The following is a 19683-nucleotide window of genomic DNA, read 5'->3' as shown; positions in this document are numbered from 1 at the left end:
GTTCAAATTTTCACATAGTAAGTTACATTATACATAATTTTTTAAAAAAACATAAGTAATCATACATATACACGTCACATATTTTCTTAGCATAAACATAATTCAGTTACACATAAACATGTTTACATCATCATTACATAGCTATAAATTATTACATTGTGTCACATTTGATTACATGAATTGCAGATATTTACGTCCTCTTTAACGGTTTTGCTGGGATTTTATCGATGTTTATTTGGGATGTCATCTGAAATTAAGATAGGTTAGACACAACATTCACTACATCAGTAGGCAAGACCAGGCGTTTTCACTACCCAATAAATATTCAAAATAATAAGAGACGGAAAACTGTTCGATTCCTCGCGTTTTGTGCGTGTGTGTATAGTGTCTGTGTGGCCTTGGCTACTGGAAGATGCTTTTCTTGTTGAGAGATGTGCGTCTAATCTATTTCTCGAAGTAAAAGATCGCTTCACAGATGACGTCTGTCGGTTCGTCAGGTGTCATACCAAGTCAGTGGTACCTACAGTCACAAATGTTCCGTGAAAAATTAATATATCATTCACTGCTACGTAATCATAAATTTTACTTTAATATTCCGTCTTCTCGGTGGTGCCGCGGCGTTGAAAGAAAAGTTCTTCTGTCTTCAACTGCGTCACTGGAACCGCTGAAATGAAAATTTCTATACTACTTATTATCTGTGTTGTAGCAAACAGAGTTTTGCGAGTTGCTTAGCAATGTTTTCATGGGTATGACTTTAACATTATTTAGCATGAAATGCTCTAAGATCTCGGTGTGCGTATAGCCCAATAATTTTGTTAGTTCTAGGATGTTGTAACAGATACGCACCAGGATGCGGTATGTTAACAATTATATAAGGTCCTTCATATAGCAGACGCCACTTAGCATTGCGTCGTTTGAGTGCTACAGATTTATGATGAGTACGAAGTAGTACAAGCATTCCTACCTTGAATTTTTGTTTTCTTTTTATTATGTTTACGTGATGTTTGTTTCGTATCTGTGCGTGATGTGTCAGTGTAGTCAATACTTCTTTTATTTTCTGTTTAGGTGTGATTTCCTTGTCTGACAACTTAGGTAATGGTTCTATCCATTGATCGTTCTGTTTGCAATTGAACATGATCTCGTTAGGTGTGTAATGTGTATTGTAAATATTTAAGCTATTGTGTACGTCTTCGAAAAGACTTAGGTAGGACACCCAATTACTATGTTTTGATGAAATATAGGTCCTCATGAATCGGTTTAGTTCTCGGAAAAGTCTCTCAGTAGCGTTACATTGTGGACTGAACCTTGAAATAAATATACTTTTAATGTTATTGTCCTTCAAGAAATTTCTCCATTTGTACCCAGAGTAGTATGCTGCATTATCTGACAGAATTGCTTTAGGTTTTCCCACGTGCGTCAGGTAATCACTTGAGAATCTTCGTATTATAGCATTTGCAGTGGCGGATTTTAAAGCATAAAGTTTTACATGTTTAGAAAATATATCGTAAAAAGCTAAGATATATTTGACGCCTCCAGAGCTTGCTGGATGCGGTCCACTGATGTCAGTACACAGAATTTCCAGGGGTTTACTCGGTAAAATAGAATGTAAATCTGTTTTTGTGGATAAATTCTGAGGTTTTGATTTTTGACATATGACACATGTTTTCAGTTCCCTGTAAATTTTTCTTCTCATATTGCTAAAATAACAGTATGTGCTGAGCTTTGCCAAACACTTTTTCGTCCCATAATGACCCCAAACTAAGTGTGTGTGCCAAATCAAATTACGTTCAGACTCTTTGGGAATGCATACACACCAGTTAGTAGCATTTGGATGTCGGCGATAAAATAACACATCATTGTGTAACTTGTAATACCTAGTCAAGGGATGATTGTGTTTTTCTACCAGTAATGTTATTATCTTATACCAGTGAGGATCAGATTTTTGTAATTTAGCCATGTTTCTGCACATATCAATATAATATTGGTGATACTGCTTGTCTTGCATTAAGAGAATCCTGTAGTCATTTATATTTTATAAGTCACTGTTGGTTTCATTCATACCTTGTGGAAGTCTAGACAAAGCGTCGGCAAAGGTGTTGTCCTTACCTTTTATGTACTTAATTTCGAAAGAGTAGTTCTGAAGAGTAACTGCCCATCCTCATAGTCTAGGATGTACAAGTTTACAAGTTAACAAAAATGTCAGGGCCTGGTGATCGGTATAAATTACTGTATGTTTTCCAAATAAATAATAATTGAATTTCTTGAATGCCCAGACTATGGAAAGTGTTTCTAACTCAGTAGTGGAGTATGTACGCTCACATTCAGTTAGAGTACGACTTGCAAACCCAGTAATTCTTATCTGTTCCTTTTCTTTATTCTTTACAACTTGAAATAAGCAACAGCCCAAGCCAGTACGTGAAGCGTCACAAGTCATACAAAAATCTAAATTGAAATCTGGATGGCTCAATATGTTTGCATTCACTAAAGCATGTTTAACTGTATTAAAGTCATTCTGGCACTGTTCCGACCAGATCCAAACTTGATTCTTTCTGAGTAGATTTAGCAGATGTTTACTGTTCAAAAGTGGTTGTGGTAAAAAACGTCTGAAAAATGAACATAGCCCAAGGAATGATTTTAACTGCTTTTTAGTTCGAGGGCTAGGAAAGTTTCTGATAGCATCTAATTTACTGGGATCAGGACGTATGCCCTGTGAATTAATGATATGTCCTAAATATTTTATCTCACTGCAACCAAATTTTGATTTTCTAAGATTGGCTGTGACTCCAGCTTGTGCAACTTTTTCTAAAATTCTTTGAAGTGTGTCAACGTGTTCATTCCAAGACTGTGTAGCTATCAGTATATCATCTACATAGTGTGTGACTGTCTCAACTAAATCATCGCCATGCACGATATCCAGGGCTGTAATGAATACCCCAGAACTGACATTCAATCCGAAGGGTAGAACACAAAACTGATAGGTTCGCCCCCCGAACATAAATGCAGTATATTTCCGAGAATCAGGTGTGATACCTACTTGCCAAAATGAATTAGCGAGATCTATTGTGGAAAAATATTTTGCATCTAGAAATTTCTGTAATTGCTCTTCTAAATTTTCGGGTTTTGTGTGAACCGGTAAAATTATTTCATTAATTGCTCGTGCGTGTAACACTAGCCTAATGCTACCATTTGATTTTTTGACAACAAGTAGAGGACTACAGTAAGGTGAGGTGGATGGTTCAATGACCTTCCAGTCTAACATTTGTTTTAATTCTTGCCACACAGCAGGTCGTTGAGATAACGGTACGTTATATGTCTTGTGGTAGAAGATCTTGTGAGGCTTAACTTCAATCTTGTACACATACGTGTTGATAACACCTAATCGTTTGGTAAAAACTTGTAAATATTTGGATAACACTTCCTGTAGTTTTATACATTCATGTACACTGAGAGCTTTAGCTTAATTTATCTTATGATCAAGCAATGTTTTTAAGTCCATTAGCTCTGTGTCAGATGAGTGTGTTTGCATGTCTTGAATGTCATTGTCAAGTACTAACTGAACCTTGTATCCTGTACAGTGTTTGTCATGCTTTAGAGTTCGCCTGTCCAAATCAATAATAATTACACTGCCTTTATCATTTAAAATACATTTACCTTAAGAGAAGTCTATAATGCAGTCCTTCTCGCTCATAATATCTATTCCTAATATGCAATTTGTCACAAGGTTTTGTACAACCAGGAATGGCCATTGTACGGTTCCATTACCTATTTTAATGTTTACAAAAACTTGCTTCGTAACCCTACATGACTTATTACCTAGAGCAGTAGTTATTTTACAGTTTTGGGCGGGAAACTCAGGCACAGGCTCCAATTCACACATCTTTCTATAGAAATTAAAAGACAAAACGCTCACAGCTGCACCTGTATCTAAGATAATAGTAGTTGGAATCCCACCTACTACACCAGTAGTAGATGCTAAAACAATTTCATTTGTGTTTGAACAACATTGTGTACTGTCTTGCAAAAGTTCATCTGATATATTGTCATTGTGGTTGTATCTTATAAATAAAACAGGTAGTTTTTGTTTAGGATTATTAGGCATATCATTATTTTGTTGTTCAATTGTGGTGTCAAATAACTGATTAACATTGAAGTCGCCCCCCAAGAATTCTTCAGCCACGACCTGGGGCATAGAAGTGACTGTTTCTAGTTTGTTGGATTAGCATTTGTATTAGGTACTGACACAGATTGAGATTGTGTATCAGGTGTCATTTCTATTATATTCACATTCGGATAGTGCCTGTTGTGATCTCCAAACTTTTGCGGTTGTTGTTGCTGTTGCGCATTATAACTTACCTGTCGGTCGTAAGGTATGCTCCAATTTTGTCCTGGTGGCTGCTGTGGTAAAGCAGTGTTTGAATGAAAGTATTGATCGCTACGAGTCCAGCCTTGATGCTGTCTTGGTTCGTAGTTATTATTATTTCTATTTCTGATGGTGTTTTTGTTGTTACATTTGTATCCGTTGTTACCGTTGTTGTTATTACCGCGGTGCCTTTTGTATGGATTGCCGCATGGAGTGTTTTTACTGTTGTAACTGTTGTTTGTATTGGAATACGCGTGTTGATTTTGATTTCCGTATTGAGACGGCATGTGAGTTTGCTGTTTTTGCTGTACTGCGTATCCAACTGTGGGCGCGCCAGAATTGAGTTGGCAAGCCTGCATGTTTTGCATACCACTAGTATAAACATTGTGGCTGCTGTTTTGCCGCGCGAAGCGCTGATCTTCTAGTAACATGTCGACCGAATCTAAAGCTGTTAAAAAATAATCTGGATCGTCATCCGGAATATGTAAGAGTTTTTCTTTAATGTTGAAAGGCAATTTGGCCTTCAACGCACGGAGTATATCACGTGTTGCGACTGGTTCGTCCAAAAAATGTCCCATGTTCAAGTATTTTTCAAAATATCTACGTAAGTTACCATTTTTACTGTTAAAAGTTTCAGGTTCTAAAATTTGTCTTCTGAGTCGCTCCTGGACGGATTGCGACCAGAATTTGTTCAGAAAGGCACGCTCAAACTCACTGTACGTGGTACATACGTCAGCTTGACTGTATGCCCAGACAGCTGCATCGCCTTGGATGTAACCGACAATATATGAAATCTTTTTCCGGTCACTCCAAGTGCGTGGAAATGCGTTACTAAAAGATTTAAGAAAAATCACCGGATGAATGGTTCGTTTTTCTGGGATAAAAGCCTGAAATTGCCTGTGTTTTATTAAGCTTTCTTCTTCCTTTGCATTATGATATGGTTCGTTTTTCTGGGATAAAAGCCTGAAATTGCCTGTGTTTTATTAAGCTTTCTTCTTCCTTTGCATTATGATATGGATTTGTTCCACTGTAATTACTGCAATGTTCAGCTGGCGAGTAATTACGATAATGTTGCTGTGGTTTACCATGATAATAGCTTGTGTTTGTGGTTGCACGTCGTGGTATGTGTTGTAGTCGTGGTGTGTTTTGTTCTTGTGTGTTTGTCGTGTGCGGTATGTGTGCGTCATACTCGAATGTATCTTGGTTTCTGAACTGTACATTTTGACTGATATTTTCGTTACATTCAGACTGTGGTTCATCGGTGAATTGTCTCATGGGTGCAATGACGGATTGTACTGCGTCACTAATCAGCTGTTTGTTATTAGTGATGTATTCCGCTACGGAGTCGTGCACAATTGTTGGTAAATTTTCACGTATGCATCTATCAAAATGTTTGTCTTTGTTCTCTACCCAATCATGAAATTCTTTATTAATATTTTGAAAATGAGCTGTGGTATCAGATTGTATGATGTCAGTCAGGTATTGTTCAACATCGTCAAATTTCCAGAATGAGATTTTCACTCTGCAGCGGAGTGTGCGCTGATATGAAACTTCCTGGCAGATTAAAACTGTGTGCCCGACCGAGACTCGAACTCGGGACCTTTGCCTTTCGCGGGCAAGCGCTCTACCATCTGAGCTACCGAAGCACGACTCACGCCCGGTCTCACAGCTTTACTTCTGCCAGTATCTCGTCTCCTACCTTCCAAACTTTACAGAAGCTCTCCTGCGAACCTTGCATGACTAGCACTCCTGAAAGAAAGGATATTGCGGAGACATGGCTTAGCCACAGCCTGGGGGATGTTTCCAGAAGCTGTGAGACCGGGCGTGAGTCGTGCTTCGGTAGCTCAGATGGTAGAGCGCTTGCCCGCGAAAGGCAAAGGTCCCGAGTTCGAGTCTCGGTCGGGCACACAGTTTTAATCTGCCAGGAAGTTTCATATCAGCGCACACTCCGCTGCAGAGTGAAAATCTCATACTGGAAACATCCCCCAGGCTGTGGCTAAGCCATGTCTCCGCAATATCCTTTCTTTCAGGAGTGCTAGTCCTGCAAGGTTCGCAGGAGAGCTTCTGTAAAGTTTGGAAGGTAGGAGACGAGATACAGGCAGAATTAAAGCTGTGAGACCGGGCGTGAGTTGTGCTTCGGTAGCTCAGATGGTAGAGCGCTTGCCCGCGAAAGGCATAGGTCCTGAGTTCGAGTCTCGGTCGGGCACACAGTTTTAATCTGCCAGGACGTTTCATCGTCAAATTTATTCTGCAAGTCAGTAATTCGTTTTTCAAGGTTGTCGTGTACTGAAGGATATGTTTGAATTTGTTCAGTAAGAGCTTCACACGTGACATTAAGGTTTTTTAATTGTGTCTGTAAAAGGGCTACGTCATTTGTAGTCTTTTCTTGTATCGTATTAAGCTTGGAAAATTTCGTACTGAATTCAGTCATCTGTTTGGTCAGTGCGGCGTCTATAAGTTCCACACGTTTACACAAAGTGTCCCTACCTGTCTTGAGTGCTATGAGATCAGATTTAATTTCGTCATTTTGTGTCTTTAACTGTTCATTTTGTGTCTTTAAGGTTGCCATGTTTTCCGCGTTCTGCATCCTTAAGGTTGCCATGTTTTCCACGTTCTGCATCCTTAAGGTTGCCATATTTTCTGCGTTTTGTTTCATTAGCATTTGTAACATGTTGGCAATGTTTACTGTTTGCTAGGTCTCTGCCCCCACCGCGTCATTAGACGTGACGTCATGTATTAACATGGGCTCTGACTGAGACTTTGAAATTTTTGTGGTGGACGGCCTATTGTCAAAATTTCCGTTAACACTTGCGTCAATATTTGATGAATCGTCACTACCGGTTGCTGTCGTAAAGTCATTTTCTAACATTTGTCTCTCGTCCGAGTCGGATTGCGTCTGAATAGTATGTCTTTGCTGTTCCATCTTTGCGTATTGTTTTCTAGTCATGACCATGCCACACGTGATATATGTTTCAAGAAAATAATGTTTGACACTGGTTTTAAAATAAAATGCAGTTGAACATGAATCGCTCGTAGCAACAATTGCTGTTTGTTAATTTAAAAATGTAAACTGAATATGGGATTATTGGTAATGGCTGCTGTCCATGTTACAACGTATCGTACAGAAGTCGGCCATATTGTACACTCGTGTACTGGTATTGTTGCAGAAGTTATTGTTTAAGGAAAAGTACTGAGAATGAAATTTATCACTGAAAACTTCTACGCGCGAAAGAAATACTACAGAATCTCTTGAAGAGTTAATACACTGAATTATGCGTCTGGTCAAGCCTGCCAATGCAAAGATGCTGCGTCTTACATTATTTTGCTGGAAGCTTCATTGCGTCTTCCCGCAAAATTTTAGAATTGGAAAATATCTTCAGATCTTTGTTATTTCTCATACATTCACGTCCAGGTCCAGAAAGTTGATTTTTCACATGAAACAAAGAGAACAATGTAACAAATGACAAAATTGAACAACGTCCTGTCACGGTCGCCAATATAAAATAAATAAAATAAATAAAATAATTTAATTATTGTATTTGTATGATAGTGATTGGATGTAATTAATATTCGCTTTTCTGGAACGTGGACGTTTAATTATTCGGTATCAGACGCTTGACAATGGCTTTTTCGTAAATGTAATGTTATTCGTAGTTGACCATGAAATAAGACTCAAATAATCGGACTTCGTATTTAAATCGTTTCCAAAGACTGCTGCGGTAGGTGCGGACTCAAATCTAAATCTCAATATTAGAATAATTTGCCAGCCATGTCAATACGTCGTACAGAGGTGACTGTCTACTAAACATAAAAAGTTTACACAGTTAGTTAAATCAGATATATTCAACGAATAAGCCTACAGTTAAATACTTCTACTTACTTTCATAAATATAAATTCTTTACAGAATCGAGTGCCTAGTAAGATTGCAACTCGCAGTGTTCTTATATAACATCAAATATGGCGGTGTGCCAGTCAATGAAATATACGTGCTTCCCGCACCACTTATCCAAGACCTCTCCTTCTTAATGAAACATAAGAGTATCGTAATTGTGTTTTTGTTTTATCAGCGACTCAGCGCTGCAGTTCTGTGCCATAGGCTTTATTTATTTGTCACAGATTACTTATTTAATTAAGATTTCGCGTTTCCGAGGAAACTCACGCATGGCATGCAAATGTGCCTTTATAACACGTTCAATCACACCTTGTGATTCCAAATCGTGTAATGTTTCTGCGACCTCATCACGCAATGCGTGGGGAACATTGCGCGCTCTGAAAAATTTCGGTTGCGCGTTGACTTTCAGTTCAAATTGTGCTTTATAGTTCTTAGCGCAACCTAGGCCCGGTGCAAAAATATCTGCAAATCCTTCACATAGACGAGAAACACTGTCTGAAGGCACAGTCTGGTTCACTGATAGGACCTGATTTACTATAGACAAGTTAAACAACTGAAATAAATCGAAACCAAACAAGTTCACAGCAGAAGAAGAATGAAGGACGTAAAATGACACAAGTTTTGTTTGTCCCTTGTATGTTGCAAGAAGGCTGCACTGTCCTAACACAGGGATATGCTGACTGGAATAGCTACTGAGCTTAACATTTGCGGCACGCAACGGAGGTGTGCCCAGCTGTTTGTACGTGTCTTGATTGATCAGTGAAACTGCAGCTCCGGTATCGGGCTGGAACGGTATCACTTTGCCATTAATGTCCAAATCCACAAAAAGTTTATTGTCCTGCTGACGACAAGAGCGACTGTCTCGTGCAACGTGAACTGACACAGGTACAGAATCACGTGCGACTTGACGGGATTTCTGGCGATGTCGACGCACACTTTTTGTGGGACGAACACAGTCACTGTTAGAGAGAGTGGCACTGGGCGCAGTGGAATGAACTACATGAATTTCCATGGGCGAAGGTTCACGAGCCTGAGTTTTCTTGGTTAGATTCCGATTCCGGCGCGAAGCAAAGGGCCTGGAATGGTTGTGAGTGTCCGATCTGAGCTTTTTCTGGCAAACACTTTGAACATGTCCTTTAGTATTACAGAAAAAGCAAATAGCTTGGCGTGACGGGCAATTCTCACGCGAATGCCCAGTAGCACACCGCGGGCATGATTTTATCACTGCATTTGCTTGCTTGCACGGCACACGTGGCGGAGAGCTTGGCGGCAGCTGCGCGGACGGGCGCGAGGGCTGTTTACTGTTCCGTGTAGCTCACCCGGCGGGTCGGTTAACATGACACACGGCTGGCGAAGTTTCAAATGATTCCTGAGCAAAGTCAAATGTGTCCTGCCGATCCAATATGTCCATCACTTGTTGAAGGGAGGAATTGACTAGTTTCAAAATCTGTTCCCTTATACGAACATCACTTACCATAGTATCTGAATAAGGGAGTCCACATTGACACTCAAAACACAATCCCTAGTAAGGCCTTGCAAAGTTGCAACCCACTCCCGATTAGTTTGACCGGCCGTACGTTTTGTACGAAAGAACGTATACCTTTTTGCAACTACATTGACTGATTCTTTGAAATATGCATCTAATGCAGACAAAATTTCGTTGTAGGACAGAGTTGCTACGTCGCGTCAGGGAAATAATTTCACTATCACACGGTACATCTGGACGCCTACGGATGCTAACAAAAAAGGCTGCCGCTCGTTACCTTGAATTCTGTAGGCGGCGAGGTGGAATCCAAATTGGCGTGACCACTCCGTCCAACTTTCCAGTGCAGCATCAAACGGTCGAAAAGGTGCTGCAACAGCGTGTTGTGGCTGCGGTAGCGGTGGAGCGGCGGCTGCCGCATCGTTTTGCATTACACGTTGACCCTGGACGAGCTGTCCAAGGGCATCCAATAAGGCCTGCGTTTGCTGATTCTGCAAGCGATAAAATTCGGACAGTACATTTGGAGATTGTGGCGAAGCAATGACACAAGTAAGTTAGAGCGATTTCAATACGAACGGAAAATCCTCGTCGTCAACTGTTGTGTATTGGCCAGAGCGCCAACCCACAATAGAGGAAACCGATAGGCACGCGTTTAAGCTCACGCAGGATGGCGTGAGGCCTGGAACAGGACAAGTAATGAAGACTAGCAAATAAAGTACGTAGCTTCAGGAATACTTAACTTTAATCCATAATTGGTGAACATCGGTCTGACGGTACATGCATCACAAGATAAATAGCAAATGATAATGGCGCCTTGCTAGGTCGTAGCCAATGACGTAGCTGAAGGCTATGCTAACTATTGTCTCGGCAAATGAGAGCGTAATTTGTCAGTAAACCATCGCTAGCAAAGTCGGCTGTACAACTGGGGCGAGTGCTAGGAAGTCTCTCTAGACCTGCCGTGTGGCGGCGGTCGATCTACCATCACTGACAGTGGCGACACGCGGGTCCGACGTATACTAACGGACCGCGGCCGATTTAAAGGCTACCACCTAGCAAGTGTGGTGTCTGGCGGTGACACCACAAAGAAGACATCAAGAAGACTTGTTGATTACAGACGGTACGTCAACGGCAATTTGCAAACTTGAAGCGTGTGGTTGGTTGAGTTTAGAAGTTAGACAATAAGTTTATTTCAACCCCTCACCTCGTGCACACACAGTCTGTGGTGGTTCATAATGAAGCTAATAAATCTCTCCTACTTGGCGTCTCGGTTGAATACGAGATGTGGTCCTGCAGCAACGCATACTTATCGCTCCAGGTGACCACATACCAACACGGCAGCGATGTTCCTGCGCTTATGACGGTCCACTAAGCACAGGAAGCAGAGTTAGACGTTGTGCGCTGCGGCTTCCTTTCTCCAAAAGTATGATGTGGTTCCGGAAGGCGCCTGAAACAATCCGGTTTGTGTTGTCCATCACTGAATTACCGAGTGACTGTTTGCACACTACTTGATTTACAGGTAGCCACAATCCACAAAATTCGGTAGCGATCTTTGCCATCAGCATGTTCTGGGCAGCGATCTCTATGATATATCAGCGACCCACAGTCCGGCCGCCATGAAAAGGGCTGATGTGGGCCGTGCAGTCCATCCTGTGCTCCACACTTTCTTCGACGGCTGGTAAAAGGTCTGATGTCAGACCGGTCACTTACTGCGCCGCACTGTTTCATCGCCCTCCAGTACGGCACTGCCTTTAATGTACGGTGACCACACGCCCAGTATTTTACGGGATCGTCCCCTATTTAGCCTGAGAGTCCCTTTGGTGCCACAAAATACATATGGGACGTATGTTGTCCCGTTTTTCATTAACCGTCCCGTACATTTTGAAATAGGGTGTTATTACGAAATGAGCGGCATAACCAAATGGAGAACAAATGTGGTCATACCCAAGGGATGAAGAAAATGAACTCCTTGATTAAAATAAACTGGAGGAGGTCTCTCATCTTCAACTTCCTTGCATCTCAACAGGACTTTCCAGCTCGTTACTGAATTTCTCCTAGCTCTACCTGGCACTAACGCTACTACATAAATGGTGTTCTCGATCGCAAACACTTGACTAACCGGCCAAAAGAAGAGGTTTAGTGTGGAAACTGGCAAGAAAATAACTATAAGTAAGATAGTTCCATAAAAACACGGGAGAACTACGGGATATCAGTAACGTCCGCCACGATATTTCGGTGCAGAGTCTTCTGGCCATTTTCAGGTGAGTACCACTGTAGTACTACTGGCGAGTACGCGCTGAGCTCCGCTATTTAAAGCCGTACTGAGGTGACATTGCGCATGCGCTGCTCAGAGTGCGCGTTCATAACAACTCCGTGCGCTGCGCCTCGCGCCCTCCACGGTGAAAGCTTGGCGTATCGATATCAGGTCGATTTTCATCTTTATGCAGATAACTACGTCGACTGCGAAGTTTCTCTATAACAGGATTCCAAGCAGAGTTTAGCTGATAACCGCTATCTCCACTGATGAGGGTCTCGTTGCCAGACAATCTTATTTCCACATCTTTGATACAGCACTGAAAGACCTAAGTCGAAACAAGGCCACGGGAATAGACAACATTCCAGTAGAACTACTGACGGCCTTGGGGGAGCCAGTCCTGACAAAACTCGGTTGGTAGGACATGTTCTGAGGCATCAAGGGATCATCAATCTAGTATTGGAGGGCAGCGTGGAGGGTAAAAATCGTACAGGCAGACCAAAAGATGAATACACTAAGCAGATTCAGAAGGATGTAGGTTCAAATGGCTAAAAGCACTATGGGACTTAACATCTAAGGTCATCAGTCCCCTAGACTCAGAACTACTTAAACCTAACTAACCTAAGGACATCACACTCATCCATGCCCGAGGCAGGATTCGAACCTGCGACCGTAGCAGCAGTGCGGTTCTTGACTGAAGCACCTGGAAGGATGTAGGCTGCAGTATGTACTGGGAGATGAAGAAGCTTGCACAGGATAGAGTAGCATGGAGAGCTGCATCAAATCAGTCTCAGGACTGAAGAGCACAACAACAACAACAACAGTTTCTTTAAGTATCTTATTAAGATTTCCCACCCTAAAAGCATAAGAGTAAAGTATTTTCAGCAAGAAAGGTTTTTCCATCGTTGGACTGTGTTATTAAATAATGAGATAGCAAACTGAAGTTTAAAGAGAAGTTACTTCACACCTGCAGTGGTTTTGTGAATGCTGTCCCAACAAAGGATATAAACAACAAAACATCCAGTAACAGAAAGAAGTATGTGCTACATTTCAGGAAAAAAAATTTCATAACTATCTCTAATGACCTCAGTATCAATCATAAGCTAAACACTAGCCTTAGAACATATAGGAACGTACAGAATTTATATAGTGTCAAGTGCAAATCTTACTTTGTGGTTGTGTGTAGGTTTTTTTCTGATTTTCTAATGTTAAAGGTATCTAGTGTAAAATATCTAGTGTTTTACTTATGTGCCAGTTAAGTTTCTTTGTCTATCGAGACCATTCCACGTGTTCTCTTTTCAGTATATTTACACGTTATATAGAATTTTTTTTTCATGACTGAGGCATTAGCCAGGTGTCTAGATAATCTCTTCTGTGTGAGTGGTGATATAGCCAATGGGCTTTCCACATTGGATCTCGCAGATTAAACAAAGTTAAAAAATGTCAGGCTTGGTTAGTGCTTGGATGGATTATCTTCTGGATATTCCAGGTGCCATCGGATTTGAAAGATTTGCTGTTGCGCAGTATGACTATTATTAGTATAGTTGCAACATGTGATGAGTAATTTAATGTTCTTGAGGAGTACTATTGATGAGACAATTTATAGTGCTTTTCTTGATTATGGGGACGAGTGAGGCAGTGTGAAGTGCTCTTACACATGATGATTTAATTAGAGATGTGATTACCATGGCTCACATAGATACAAAACGGTTTCTTATTCTTGTTTTATTCATTAATGCTGTAATTTTCTGCATGCACTGGTGCAGTTTCTTGTTGGAGTGTCAGGTCTGCATTTGATTAACGTCCATTTTCATCATATCATTGTTATGAATATTTTGATGTAGTGATATTGGGTTTATCAGAATACGAGGTGTGGCTAGAAAAAAACCGGACTAGTACTGGTGAAACAATAAAACGAATGCAATAAGGCTGAAAGTCGCGTGGCCTGTCACGTGACTCTCGCTCCGCCTACTGCTCGAGTTTCATCTGCCTCCTGCACTCAGTCTGCCCGTGGCGTCTGTTTTAAGTAGTTGACGTTTTGTCTGTGCGTCGGAAAATGTTGAGTGTCCAGAAAGAACAGCGTGTAACATCAAATTTTGTTTCAAACTAGGAAAATCTGCAAGTGAAATGTTTGTAATGTTACAACAAGTGTACGGCGATGATTGTTTATCGCGAACACAAGTGTTTGAGTGGTTTAAACGATTTAAAGATGGCCGCGAAGACACCAGTGATGACACTCGCACTGGCAGACCATTGTCAGCAAAAACTGATGCAAACATTGAAAAAATCGGTAAACTTGTTCGACAAGATCGCCGTTTAACAATCAGAGCAGTGTCTGAGTTAACAGGAGTTGACAAGGAAAGTGTTAGGCAGATTCTTCATGAAAGTTTCAACATGAACAAAGTGTGTTCAAAAATGGTTCCAAAGTGTCTCACAATTGAACAGAAGGAACGCCGAAGAATGATTTGTTCTGACATCCTGGAAAACAATGAAAGTGATCCCACCTTCTTACAAAATGTTATTACTTGCGATGAATCGTGGTTTTTTACTTACGATCCCGAAACTAAACGCCAATCGATGCATTGGAAAACTCCTGGTTCTCCACGACAAAAAAAAGCACGAATGTCAAAATCGAAATTCAAGGCAATGATGATTGTTTTTTTTTTGACATCAAAGGGATTGTGCACATTGATTGGGTACCAGAGGGACAAACAGTGAATCAGCATTACTACATTAGCGTCCTGGCTACCCTACGTGAGCGAGTACGGAGAAAACGGAACGATTTGTGGAGAAAAAAGTCATGGATCCTTCACCAAGACAATGCCCCAGCTCACAGTGCGTTGTCAGTGAAGGCGTTTTTGGCAAAACACAACATTCCCATCTTAGATCATCCACCCTACTCACCTGATTTGGCCCCCTGTGACTTTTTTCTTTTCCCTAAAGTCAAGTCAGCTTTGAAAGGAACTAGATTTGAGACTGTTGAAGCAGTAAAAGAAAAAGCGACGGAAGTAATGTATGGACTTACCGAAAATGATCTGCAGCATTGCTATGAACAGTGGAAAATTCGTATGGAGCGGTGTAGAGACCGAGGAGGAGAGTACATTGAAGGAGATAACATGAAATTGTAAATAATTGTAAATAAATGTTTTTTCCAGCATCAGTCCGGTTTTTTTCTAGCCGCACCTCGTAATGTTTAATATAATGAGATGATACTACTTAGGAATTTTCGTTTGTTTGTTGTGAGTCTGAAACTGTGATGTGTGATTGTGAGTGGATATTATCTATCTAGTGAGGTTCAGTTACACGCTGTGCATGATATAAAGGTGGATTTATGCCAGTTACGTTTAGCCTTTACTAGATATTTTACTTGATGATAGTTCCCTTGAATGAGTAACATTTGTCTTTGATAGAGAGCAATTCGTATGCAAGATAAGTGTGGGAACAATCTGATATGTTGTGGATATTTATATTTTGCAGACGTTTGTGTTATGGCTTTATGATTGTACCGTGTTCCAAATGACGAGATGGTTCTGTCCTAGTATACTGAAAAGTGAGTTATGATTTGCAATTGTTGTGTCCCGGTCTGTAAAGATGAGTATATGATGTGACAGATGTTTCGTTTGTTTGATATTTGAGCCAGAGTGGGTACACTGTGAGCATTAAAGTGAATATAATGTGTAGTGAGGTTACCATCTTAGTGCTCAGCGGCTTATACTGACTGTGTCTGTGATGAGTGTAGAAAGTTCAAGGTCTTTCCTGCCAAGGCAGTGCATATTTTGTCTTTCATGTTATATGTTGTTTTCTACTCTTGTTCTGCCCGTGTCTGTGTTTTTAGATCTATTACTATCGATGGACTTGGTGTGAGAGTTGTTTGAAGAACTTGGCCAGCAGAAAGAAAATATGTATGTCCATATGGTGTAAAAGTAAAATGATTCACTCGGGTTGCTTGAGATATATCTGTTTGTGTCAAGGGAAGTAATAACTGTGATTAAGATACCGATATGGATTCCGTTTCATTGATGCTTGATTACGTTTTATGATGGTTTCTCCAGACTGTCGTAGTGTTCAAGGCTGTAGTGCCGTGATTTCGCTATGCAACAATGCAAGTAGCAGTCACGCTAATGTCCGAGATTAACACTAGTGTAACTTTTGATGCGGTACGTTTCTTCAGCTGCAATAAATCATGTTTGACGTCCAACTGCATACAGTGATGAAACACCGTTTACATTCATCCCGGTCAGGTAATGTTTCTGGTCTTCTTCTGTTGCCGCGTCCTGTTGTTGGTAACTGTGGCTCCGTGTCGCATCTGAACCTCTTTGTCAACCTTCCGCCTCCTTCTGAGGAACACAGCTTCTGTCCCCACCAAAATATTCCAGTTACTGTTCCTGAACTTTTCTTTTTCTTTTACGTGAAATAACTTCATGTGTGTTTCAAGAATTAAAAATTCGTGCGATTTATGCTTTTAAGTAATTCATTTCACTCGTGCTATTAATAATTACCAATTGTGTGAAAATATAACGCAGTGTGGAAACTGCAGCAATTTTAATTTGTTTCCTGTTTCAATCGATGGGAGATTTCCTGTTGGTTTTGAGCGAAACTAGACACTGTAACTAACTACACTGCACAATAGACTTGAACACGTCCATCTTCGCACCCCTTCCCTGTGCAATACTAGTATAATGCCAAACAAGGAAACACTTTGAAGAAGAATGGTCTCATCTCTTAAAACGCTGGGGACTCTTAATAGCTCTTAATCATAGCAACACTGTGGTGTCACCGCCAGACACCACACTTGCTAGGTGGTAGCTTAAATCGGCCGCGGTCCATTAGTACATGTCGGACCCGCGTGTCGCCACTGTGTGATCGTAGACCGAGCGCCACCACACGGCAGGTCTCGAGAGACTGACTAGCACTCGCCCCAGTTGTACGGACGACGTTGCTAGCGACTACACTGAAGAAGCCTTTTCTCTTATTTGTCGAGAGACAGTTAGAATAGCCTTCAGCTAAGTTAATGGCTACGACCTAGCAAGGCGCCAATTGTACCATTGCATGTATCTTAATGAGTCTCACTTGTATCATCAAGATTGCTGTATACCAAAGGATGCATAAAAGTTAAGTGATCTAGTAGCTACGTTCTTTTCTTTATCACATTCATGACTTATCCTGTTCCAGACTTCACGCCAGACGGCGTGAGTTGACGCGTGCCCTTTCGGCTACTTCACTGTGGACTGGCTGCCTTGTCAGTCCACTACAAACACAGTTATAGAATTGTAGTGCAGAAGATTCCCTGTTCACCAATAGTGCTGTAACAATATTTAGCAGGCTGTCCTTTTTTTTCAGAACGCTTCCCAGAAAGTTAACAGAATCACAGCACAAGTTGTAATGAAAGACAAGGAGGCAATCAACATCTGCAAATCCAAGGGAACGACGCCGTAAAGTTGATGAGTGGGACTCTGGCTGCGGACCAGGCGACAGAAGTGGCGCAGCTCTGACGTTTCTGAGCTGCGGAGAGTCGAACCCAGGAGTAGCCGGCAGAGGACAGGAGCTGTCTGCGCCGCCTCCATGGACAGCGCGTGCGAGGACACTGTCACCATTAACACCTGTGACGACTGCCACGACAGAAACAACACGTGTATCGCCACTAGCTGTTTCTGCTGACGTGTTAAGACTGCGGCAACTGCATTCCAAGATATACTGCACAGTGCAGTCACCATTAATAAGACTAAGACTATCTCGTGGGCTCAAAGAACCTCCTGGGACAGGTTGCACAGGGCGGCGTAGACTCTCCTCAACTTGCGGTAGCGATCTGCAAGTGGTCGCCGCTGGCATCTCACATGGGCTGTAGCTCTCAGACACTGGTTGGCCTGGCGCAAGTCACTCCTCACAAGAAGAACGAGCCCCACATACCTGCAAACAGCTGTAGGTAGAATACCACTTGAGAACAATGATAACGTATATGTCCATTTCATCCCTTCCATCAGATATACTGACGTCACAGCAGCTACACGTAGCGCGAGAGAGCCTGCGTACACCACTTTGCTGCAGATTCTCACCGCCGCGCTGGAGAAATGGCGCCACTGCAAGATGTCGCTGTCCCGGTAAGACAATAGAGTGAGTATCCTCTGGTACTTGTGGGTATTTCGAAACAGGTCTGCGGCGACCGCCGTCACCGTGGTGGCGTGGGATGTCATCACATAGGCAACAGACCACACAAAAGTGATGGAATCCTTTTTCATCGCGTTCATAGCTTGCATCCAGTTTATCATAAGCGCTGTTAGTATCAGGCTCACGACGAGAACAGCCGCTGCGTACAGTGTACCAGCACGTGTCCTCCGTAGCCCACACCTATCAGTATCCACTGTGAACGGCGTCAGCCCGAAAACCCTGCAGATGGCGTGGTATCGTGATACAGACCTTAAGAACTCCCTTCTGTTCGCCATTTCAATATCGAATAGCACTACAGGACACCATCAGTACCCGTGAGAAAAGAAAAAAATGTCCCCAGTTACAATAAGAAAGTTGCTTGCATTACATACAGAACAAATCTTAAATTATCGACGTAGAAATGATTAACAGAGTAAACTCAGCCCAGAGATAGCACATTCACGACAAATGAGTTTTCCTTAACGTAAGTTCTCAAAAACCATTACGACAATAGTGAAGTAACCACAGAGATGATCATTATTTTTCGACATGTCAAATAGGTATACAAAACATAAACTTGGCTATCCAGTATAATTATCGCTTCCCTACAAACCGCAAATAGTGAAAACTAAGACAATTCGAATCATTGATAAATTGTTGAGTATAAGAAGTAGGTAAGTTCTGTTTGTTTGGCCGTATAAGTTCTTATGTTCTCTTAACAGAACGAATAAGACTGACTTCCCTGTAATATGTTTATTAATTACTACAAGTGCTACTGTTGTTTCGTAAAAACCACCCATCAAGCACATTGCAAAATATACTGTTATGAGTGTCTTTAGTGAGTCTTAATTACACCACATACAGAGCCTGAAACATTTAAACAATTCTGAGTAAAGTAAGTAAATAAATGAAAATAAATAAGACAGAAAAGAACGAAAGTCAAGAGGTAATATTTTATCATAACCGGGAACATTGTCGACGGCGCACTAAATCAGTTCGAGATGGAAGTGGCGATTGTGACTTGAAGGAGTAGTGTCGGCAATCTTCAAGATAAGCCAAGAAAACCTAAATCATTTGGAAAAATCGAAATTCATACTCCATTTCTCTCATATACATGTTTAGCAACTTATATTTGATCTGAAATTTTTTGCCAGTGTGCTTTGGCAGTGAAATGGGCTATTTTTGGTATGTTTTCTTGTTAGCGTAATGCTGTCCTTAATTTTGTTTCCATTTACGTGTAGCTTCTTAATACAAATTTTGTTGGCTAACGTTGGATCGTAGCCATATTTTCCTGCAAATACATTGTTATAAGGCTCAATATCTAGAAAGTTTATTTTACTATGGTGTTCATGCACGATTATAAATATATTATTGTGTGAAATCAAATACTGGAATAACAGCAATGTGGGACGAGTTTATTGCCGCTCACCACATAAAGGAATCATTGAAGTGCAGACAGGCACAATGAAAAAACACCCTAAATACTGGGCTTTAAGACAGTGCGTCTTCAGAGAAAGGAAACAAACAGATATTACCACAAGAAAAACTCACA

The sequence above is a fragment of the Schistocerca nitens genome, chromosome 4 (assembly GCF_023898315.1).
Source record: "Schistocerca nitens isolate TAMUIC-IGC-003100 chromosome 4, iqSchNite1.1, whole genome shotgun sequence".
In the NCBI taxonomy this organism is placed as follows: domain Eukaryota; kingdom Metazoa; phylum Arthropoda; class Insecta; order Orthoptera; family Acrididae; genus Schistocerca; species Schistocerca nitens.
This window is presented reverse-complemented; position numbering follows the sequence as displayed.